This window comes from Lichenostomus cassidix, unplaced genomic scaffold, assembly GCF_008360975.1.
Source record: "Lichenostomus cassidix isolate B80296 unplaced genomic scaffold, HeHo_3.0 HiC_scaffold_34, whole genome shotgun sequence".
In the NCBI taxonomy this organism is placed as follows: domain Eukaryota; kingdom Metazoa; phylum Chordata; class Aves; order Passeriformes; family Meliphagidae; genus Lichenostomus; species Lichenostomus cassidix.
The window spans coordinates 557,632-566,798 of record NW_028147431.1 but is presented as its reverse complement, the minus strand read 5'-3'; the positions used below and the strand labels follow the sequence as shown (position 1 = coordinate 566,798).

The following is a 9,167-nucleotide window of genomic DNA, read 5'->3' as shown; positions in this document are numbered from 1 at the left end:
GGGGATGATTTTTGGGTGATTTTTGGGATGATTTTGGCTGATTTGGGCTGATTTTCGGGTGATTTTCAGCTGATTTTGGGGGATTTTTGGGGGATTTTGGGCTGATTTTCGGGTGATTTTGAGCTGATTTTGTAGTGGTTTTTTTTGTGATTTTGGGCTGATTTTGGGTGATTTTTTTGGTGATTTAGAGCTGACTTTGGGCTGATTTTTAGCTGATTTTTTGGTGATTTTTGGCTGATTTTTTTGGTGATTTTGATCTGATTTTGATCTGATTTTGAGCTGATTTTGAGCTGATTTTTTGTGTGATTTTGGGGCTGATTTTTTGCTTGATTTTGATCTGATTTTGGGCTGATTTTGGGGTGATTTTTGAGCTGATTTTGGGCTGATTTTTGTGTGATTTTGGGGCTGATTTTTTGGGTGATTTTGAGCTGATTTTTGGTTGATTTTGATCTGATTTTGGGCTGATTTCTGGGTGATTTTGATCTGATTTTGGGCTGATTTGGGCTGATTTTTGGGTGATTTTGATCTGATTTTGAGCTGATTTTTGGGTGATTTTTTGGCTGATTTTGATCTGATTTTAGGCTGATTTTGGCTGATTTTTTTTTTTGTGATTTTGGCTGATTTTGGGCTGATTTTTAGCTGATTTTTTTGTGATTTTGAGCTGATTTTTTGTGTGATTTTGATCTGATTTTGGGCTGATTTTTGCAGTGATTTTTGGCTGATTTTGATCTGATTTTTTGATCTGATTTTGGGCTGGTTTTGGGGTGATTTTTGAGCTGATTTTGATCTGATTTTTGGTTGACTTTGAGCTGATTTTGGGGATGATTTTTTGGGTGATTTTGAGCTGATTTTTGGTTGATTTTGAGCTGATTTTGGCTGATTTTTTTTGTGATTTTGAGCTGATTTTTTGGTTGATTTTGATCTGATTTTGGCTGATTTTGATCTGATTTTTTTGTGATTTTGAGCTGATTTTGAGCTGATTTTGGGCTGATTTTTAGCTGATTTTTTTGTGATTTTTAAGCTGATTTTGGGCTGATTTTTAGCTGATTTTTTGGTGATTTTGAGCTGATTTTTTGGCTGATTTTGATCTGATTTTGGGCTGATTTTGGGCTGATTTTGAGCTGATTTTTGGTGTGATTTTGGGGCTGATTTTGATCTGATTTTGATCTGATTTTTTGGCTGATTTTGATCTGATTTTTGGCTGATTTTTGGTGATTTTTTGGTTGATTTTGGGCTGATTTGGGCTGATTTTGGGCTGATTTTTTGGTTGATTTTTATCTGATTTTGGGCTGATTTTGGCTGATTTTGGGCTGATTTTGAGCTGATTTTTTTGTGATTTTGAGCTGATTTTTTGAGCTGATTTTGATCTGATTTTGGGCTGATTTTGGCTGATTTTATCTGATTTTGGGCTGATTTTGACTGATTTTTGGTTGATTTTGATCTGATTTTGGGCTGATTTTGACTGATTTTTTGTTGATTTTGATCTGATTTTGGGCTGATTTTGGCAGTGATTTTTGGGTGATTTTGATCTGATTTTTTGATCTGATTTTTTGATCTGATTTTTGGTTGATTTTGGCTGATTTTGGGCTGATTTTGATCTGATTTTGAGCTGATTTTTTGAGCTGATTTTGATCTGATTTTGAGCTGATTTTGGGCTGATTTTGGGCTGATTTTTAGCTGATTTTTTGGTTGATTTTGGGCTGATTTTTGGCTGATTTTGGGCTGATTTTTTTGTGTGATTTTGGGGCTGATTTTGATCTGATTTGGGCTGATTTTGATCTGATTTTGAGCTGATTTTGGGCTGATTTTTTGGGTTGATTTTGATCTGATTTTTGGCTGATTTTGATCTGATTTTGAGCTGATTTTTGCAGTGATTATTGGGTGATTTTTTGGCTGATTTTTGGTTGATTTTGATCTGATTTTGGGCTGATTTTTGGTTGATTTTGATCTGATTTTGATCTGATTTTGGGCTGATTTTTAGCTGATTTTTTTGTGATTTTGAGCTGATTTTTTGTGTGATTTTGAGCTGATTTTTTTGGCTGATTTTGATCTGATTTTGGGCTGATTTTTGGTTGATTTTGATCTGATTTTGGGCTGATTTTGGCTGATTTTGGGCTGATTTTTAGCTGATTTTTTTGTGATTTTGAGCTGATTTTTTGGGCTGATTTTGATCTGATTTTTTGATCTGATTTTGGGCTGATTTTGGCTGATTTTGGGCTGATTTTTTGAGCTGATTTTTTGATCTGATTTTGGGCTGATTTTGGCTGTTTCCTGCCCGCAGGCCGAAGCCGCGGCTGGAGGGAGGAGGTTGGCAGAAGTGGCCTCGAGCTTACCATGGAACCAGCGCCGGTGTGGTGAGGAGGAGCCTGGACAGGGGAGAGCTGGTGCCAGGTGCGGCTGAAATGGGGCAAAAACTGGGGAGATTGGGGAAAAAAACCTGAAAATGGGGAGAAAACCACGAAAAATGGGGAAAAAACCACGAAAAATTGGGAGAGAAACAAAAAAAATGGGGAGAAAAACCACAAAAATGGGGAAGGGGATCCCAAAACTGGCGGGAAAACCCTAAAATGGGAAGGGAATCCCAAAAAATGGGGATTTTGGATCCAAAATTTGGGTGGGAACCCCAAAAATGGGGTGGAGACCCCAAAAATGGGAAGGGGATCCCAAAAATGGGGAGAAAAACCCCAAAAAATGAGGAAGAAAATCCCAAAACATGGGAAGGGGATCCCAAAAAATGGTGGGAAAACCCCTAAATGGGAAGGGAATCCTAAAAAATGGGGATTTTGGATCCAAAATTTGGGTGGGAACCCCAAAAACGGGGAGAAACCCCCAAAAAACGAGGAAGGAAATCCCAAAAAAATTGGAAGGGGATCCCAAAAATGGTGGGAAAAACCCTAAAATGAGGAGTGGGAATCCCAAAAAATGGGGATTTGGGATCCAAAATTTGGGTGGGAACCCCAAAAACGGGGAGAATACCCCGAAAAATGAGGAAGGAGATTCCAAAAATGGGGATTTTGGATCCAAAATTTGGGTGGGAACCCCAAAACTGGCGGGAAAACCCCAAAAAACGGGGAGGGAGATCCCAAAACTGGCGGGAAAACCCCAAAAAACGGGGAAGGGGAACCCAAAAAATGGCGGGAAAAACCCCAAAAATGGGGAAGGGGATCCCAAAAATGGCGGGAAAACCCCCCAAGCCCCGCCCCCTGGTGACCACACCCATTAGCCCCGCCCCTTCCCGCTAACCACGCCCACCCGCTCTAACCACGCCCCCTTTTCCCTGGCCCCGCCCCCCGCAGGCCCCTGGTCGCTGCTCAGCGCTCCCGGCAAGGCCGAGCCGCCTGGCCCCGCCCACCCGCGCGCAGGCCCCGCCCCCTCCGCCGCCGGGCCACGCCCCCCCGGCCCCGCCCCCCTGGTGCTCTCGCCGGCCTTGGGCTACGCGGCGCTGGAGCCGTTCGCCAGCCGCGTGCAGTGAGTGGGCGGGGCTACCGGAAAGGGGCGGGGCTTGGGTGAAATGGGCGGGGCTATGGGGAAAGGGGAGGGGCCTGGAGCCATTCGCCAGCCGTGTGGAGTGAGTGGGCGGGGCTACAGACAGGGCGGGGCTTGTTGGAAAGGGGGCGTGGCTAAGGTAGAGGGGCGAGGCTAAGGGGAAAGGGAGGGGTTAAGGGAAAGGGGCGGGGCTTGGAGCTATTCGCCAGCTGCGTGCGGTGAGTGGGCGGGGCTTGGGGGAAGGGGCGGGGCTTGTGGGGAAGGGGCGGGGTTATGGGGAAGGGGCGTGGCTTGTGGGAGAATGGGCGGGGTTATGGGGAAAGGGGAGGGGTTTGTGGGGAAATGGGGAGGGGCTAGGGAAAGGGGCGGGGCTATAGTGAAAGGGGTGGGGCCTGGAGCCACCCGCCAGCCGCGTGCAGTGAGTGGGCGGGGCTTGTGGGGAAAGGGGCGGGGTTATGGGGATGGGCGGGGCTAGGGAGCCGTTCACCAGCTGTGTGCGGTGAATGGGCGGGGCTAATGAAATGGAGGCGGGGCTAGGGAGAGGGGCGGGGCTAGGGAGCTAAGGGAATGGGAGGGGCCTGGAGCCATTTGCCAACTGTGTGCAGTGAGTGGGCGGGGCTAAGGGAATGGGCGTGGCTTGTGGGGCAATGGGCGGGGCTAGGGAGAGGGGCGGGGCTAGGAGCCACTCGCCAGCCGCGTGCAGTGAGTGGGCGGGGCTTGTGGGGAAGGGGCGGGGTTTGTGGGAGAATGGGCGGGGCTAGGGGAAGGGGAGGCTATGGGAAATGGGGAGGGGCTAGGGAAAGGGGCGGGGCTAGGGGAAAGGGGAGGGGCCTGGAGCCATTTGCCAGCCGCGTGCAGTGAGTGGGAGGGGCTTGTGGGGAGAAGGGGCGGGGCTAAGGGAAAGGGGCGGGGCTTGTGAGGGAATGGGAGGGGCCTGGAGCCGTGTGCCAGCCGTGTGCAGTGAGTGGGCGGGGCTACGGGAAAGGGGCGGGGCTACGGGAAAGGGGCGGAGTCATGGGCATGAGGGGATTTGGGGAGATTTTAGAGGATCTTGAGGAAATTTTGAGGTGATTTTTTGGAGATTTTGGGGAGGATTTGGGGGGAATTTGGGGAGGTTTTTGAGGGAAATTTGGGGATGATTTTGAGATTATTTTGAGGTGGTTTTGGGAGGATTTTGAGGGATTTTTGGGAGGATTTTGAGGTGATTTTGGGAAGAGTTTGGCAAAGGATTTTCAGGGTATTTCGGAAGGATTTTGGGAGGATTTTGGAGAGGATTTTGAGGAGGATTCGGTTGGCTTTTGGGGGCATTTTGGGATGATTTTTGGGGGATTTTGGGGAGGATTTTGAGGAAATTTTGTGAAAGATTTTGAGGGAATTTTGGGGAATTTCCTTGGGGATTTCGAGGTGATTTTGGGGGAATTTTTGAGGAATTTTGGAGGTGATTTGGGGAGTATTTTTAGGAATTTTTTTAGGTGATTTTTGGAGACTCTTAGAGGATTTTATGAAGGGTTATGAGGTGATTTTGGGGAGGATTTTTGGGGGATTTTGAGGAAGATTTTAAGAGGATTCTGAGGCGATTTTGGGAGGATTTTGCAGCTGATTTCGAGAGGATTTTGAGGTGATTTTGTGGATAATTTTGAGCCAATCTCTGAGAATTCCCTCTGATTTCCCCCCTGGCAGGTTCCGTGAGCCTGGCTGGTTCTGGGGGATTTTGGGGATAATTTTGGGACAATTTTGAGGAAATTTTGTGAAAGATTTTGAGGGAATTTTAGGGAATTTTGTTGGGGATTTTGGGATAATTTTGAGGTGATTTTGGGGACAATTCTGAGGGAATTCTGTGGAATTTCCTCGGGGATTTCGAGGTGATTTTGAGGGAATTTTGGGGACGATTTTGAGAGGATTCTGGGGACAATTCTGAGGGAATTTTGGGGACGATTTTGAGGCGATTTTGGGAGGATTTTGAGCAATTTTTGAGGTGATTTTGGGGAGGATTTTGAGGTGATTTTGGGAGGATTTTGAGCAATTTTTGAGGTGATTTTGGGGACGATTTTGAGGTGATTTTGGGAGGATTTTGAGCAATTTTTGAGGTGATTTTGGGGAGGATTTTGAGGTGATTTTGGGGACAATTTTGAGGTGATTTTGGGGATAATTTTGCTCTAACTCCTTCCTCTCCCCAGGTTCCCAGAGCCCGGCTGGTTCTGGGGGATTTTGGGGACGATTTTGGGAAATTTTTGAGGTGATTTTGAGGGAATTTTGTGGACAATCTCTCAGAATTCACTCTAATTCCCTCCCCAGGTTCCAGGAGCCTGGCTGGTTCTGGGGGGATTTTTGGGGATAATTTTAAGAGGATTTTGAGGTGATTTGGGGACAATTTTGAGGTGATTTTGGGGATAATTTTAAGTGGATTTTGAGGTGATTTTGGGACAATTTTGAGGTGATTTTGGGGAAGATTTTGAGGTGATTTTGGGGATAATTTAAAGAGGATTTTGAGGTGATTTTGGGAATAATTTTAAGTGGATTTTGAGGTGATTTGGGGACAATTTTGAGGTGATTTTGGGGAAGATTTTGAGGTGTTTTTGGGGATAATTTTAAGTGGATTTTGAGGTGATTTTGGGGATAATTTTAAGTAGATTTTGAGGTGATTTGGGGAATTTTTGAGGTGATTTTGGGGAATTTTTGAGGTGATTTTGGGGAATTTTTGAGGTGATTTTGGGGAATTTTTGAGGTGATTTTGGGGAATTTTTGAGGTGATTTTGGGGACAATTTTGAGGTGATTTGGGGACAATTTTGAGGTGATTTTGGGACAATTTTGAGGTGATTTTGGGGAAGATTTTGAGGTGATTTTGGGGATAATTTTAAGAGGATTTCGAGGCGATTTTGGGAGGATTTTGAGGGAATTTTTGAGGTGATTTGGGGACAATTTTGAGGTGACTTTGGGGCTAATTTTGCTCTAATTTCTCTCTCTCCTCTCCCCTGGCAGGTTCCGGGAGCCCGGCTGGCCGCGGCCGCGCGGCGCCCAGCTGGCCTTCGAGGTGTGGGTCCGGCCCGGTTCGTTCCGCGCCGGCCCTCCGTCCCTGCGGCCCCCGGCCTGGCTGGAGCCCCCCGGGGGGCTGGAGCAGCTCGAGTGGGTCACCAAGGAGCCCGGGGCCACCGTGCTGGCCGGCCTGCTGGTCAGGGTGGACTGAGGGCACGGGGAAAACGGGGGATTTGGTGTGAAAAATGGGGGAAAATCGCCCCAAAACCAGGGAAAATCGTCCCAAAAATGGCGGATTTGGCCTGAAAAATGGGGGAAATCACCCAAGAAATGGGGAAAATCGCCCTGAAAATGGGGGATTTGGCCTAAAAATGAGGGAAATTTGTCCCAAAAATGGGGGATTTGGCCCAAAAATGGGGATTTGGCCCGAAAAATGGGGGATTCGGCCCAAAAATGGGGGAAATTGCCCCAAAAACAGGGAAAATCGCCCAAAAAATGGGGAAACTCGCCCTGAAAATGGGAGATTTAGCCCAAAAATGAGGGAAATTTGTCCCAAAGATGGGGGATTTGGCCCGAAAAATGGGGGATTTGGCCTGAGAAATGGGGGAAAATCACCTCAAAAATTGGAGGGAATTTGCCAAAAAAATGGGAGGAAATTCACCCAAAATTGGAGGAAAATCACCCCAAAAATGGGGGGAAATCGCCCCAAATAATGGGGGAATTTGTCCCGAAAATGGAGGAAAATTGCCCAAAAAATGGGAGGAATTCACCCAAAATTAGGGGAAAATCCACCTGAAACTGGGGGATTATCACCCAAAAAAAAAGGGGAAATTTACCTTAAAAATAGGGGCAATTCACCCCAAAAAATGGAGAATTTCTGCTCAAAAAATTGAGAATATTTGCTCAGAAAATTAAGACTATTCGCCATAAAAACAGGGAAGATTTGCCCAAAATTGGGGGAAATTCCCTCAAAAAATGGCAGAAATTCATCCAAAAATTGGAGGAAATCCTCCCAGGGAATGGAGTTTTGACCCCAATTTTGGGAGGTTTGACCCCAATTTTGAGGAATTTCACCCCAATTTCGGGATGGGGAGGAAAGAGTTCAATTCAGGATGAATTCCCCACATTTTTGGGTCCTTAAATCCATTTTTGAGATCCCTAAACCCATTTTTTGGGCTCCCTGACCCCATTTTTGGGGAATTTCACCCCAATTTTGGGATGGAGAGAAAAAAGGTAAATTTAGGATGAATTCCCCAAATATTTTGGGTCCTTAAATCCATTTTTTGGGACTCATAAATCCATTTTTTGGGGTCCCTAAATCCATTTTTGGGGTCTTTAAATCCATTTTTTGGGCTCCCTGACCCCATTTTTGGGATTTTTCACCCCAATTTTGGGATGGGAAGGAAAAAGGTAAATTTAGGATGAATTCCCTAAATTTTTGGCATTCTTAAATTTAAATTTTTGGGTCCTTAAATCCATTTTTTGGGTCCTTAAATCCATTTTTTGGGGAATTTCATCCCAATTTGGGGAGGAGAAGGAAAGTTAAATTTAGGATGAATTCCCCAAATTTTTGGGATCCTTAAATCCATTTTTTTGGGCTCCCTGACCCCATTTTTTGGGAATTTCACCCCAAATTTTGGGGGATTTCATCCCAATTTGAAATGGGGAGGGAAGAAGTAAATTTAGGATGAATTCCCCAAATTTTTGGGATTTTAAATCCATTTTTTGGGCTCCCTGACCCCATTTTTGGATGATTTCACCCCAAATTTTGGGATGGGATGGAAAAAGGTAAATTTAGGATGAATTCCCAAAATTTTTGGGATTCTTAAATTAAATTTTTGGGGTCCTAAACCCATTTTTGGGAGGTTTCTACCCAATTTTGGGAGGTTTGACCCCAATTTGGGATGGGGAGGGAAGAGGTAAATTTGGGATGAATTCCCCAAATTTTTAGGTTCCCTAAATCCATTTTTTGGGCTCTCCGACCCCATTTTTGGATGATTTCACCCCAAATTTTGGGATGGGAAGGAAAAAAGTTAATTTGGCACAAATTCCCTGAATTTTTGGGATACCTTAAATCCATTTTTGGGTCCTTAAATCCATTTTTTGGGATCCCCAAACCCATTTTTGGGGAATTTCACCCCAATTTTGGAAGGAGAAGGAAAGTTAAATTCAGGATGAATTCCCCAAATTTTTTGGGTCCCTAAACCCAAATTTTTGGGTCCCTAAATCCATTTTTTTGGGCTCCATGAACCCATTTTTGGGGAATTTCACCCCAAATTTTGGGGGATTTCATCCCAATTTTGGGATGGGATGGAAAAAGGTAAATTTAGGATGAATTCCCCAAATTTTTGGGATCCCTAAAATTAAATTTTTGGGTCCTTAAATCCATTTTTGGGGTCTTTAAATCCATTTTTTTGGCTCCCTGACCCCATTTTTTGGGAATTTCACTCCAAATTTTGGGATGGGGAAGAAAAAGGTAAATTTAGGATGAATTCCCCAAATTTTTGGGATCCCTAAAATTAAATTTTTGGGTCCTTAAATCCACTTTTTGGGTCCGTAAATCCACTTTTTGGGTCCTTAAATCCATTTTTTGGGCTCCCTGACCCCATTTTTGGGATTTTTCACCCCAAATTTTTGGGTTTTTTTGGGGGGGGGGAGGGGTCTTGGCACTCGCCCCTCCCCCCACTGCACAGCCCCTCCCCCACCC

The 9,167-nt window shown here is 45.1% G+C and overlaps 3 long non-coding RNA genes across 5 annotated transcripts in view; 2 read left to right on the top strand and 1 right to left on the bottom strand.

The window, feature by feature from the left end:
• LOC146423069 (uncharacterized) overlaps positions 1 to 8,503 on the top strand; it is a 50,797-nt gene extending 42,294 nt beyond the window's left edge. Inside the window, exons 2-4 of one of the 3 annotated variants that reach the window (XR_014847656.1) lie at positions 7,526 to 7,870; positions 8,003 to 8,248; positions 8,380 to 8,503. This is a non-coding gene — a long non-coding RNA (uncharacterized LOC146423069). Of the gene's footprint in view, positions 1 to 7,525; positions 7,926 to 8,002 lie in introns of all 3 variants that reach the window. The other 2 variants (XR_014847655.1, XR_014847654.1) reach the window with 2 other exon arrangements.
• Positions 1 to 9,167, bottom strand: part of LOC146423068 (uncharacterized) — a 50,695-nt gene that overhangs the window by 24,851 nt on the left and 16,677 nt on the right. The gene's annotated exons all lie outside the window — the stretch shown is intronic.
• LOC146423070 (uncharacterized) lies at positions 2,265 to 6,688 on the top strand. Its single transcript, XR_014847657.1, has 3 exons — positions 2,265 to 2,391; positions 3,297 to 3,468; positions 6,467 to 6,688. It is a non-coding gene; the product is annotated as an uncharacterized LOC146423070 (long non-coding RNA).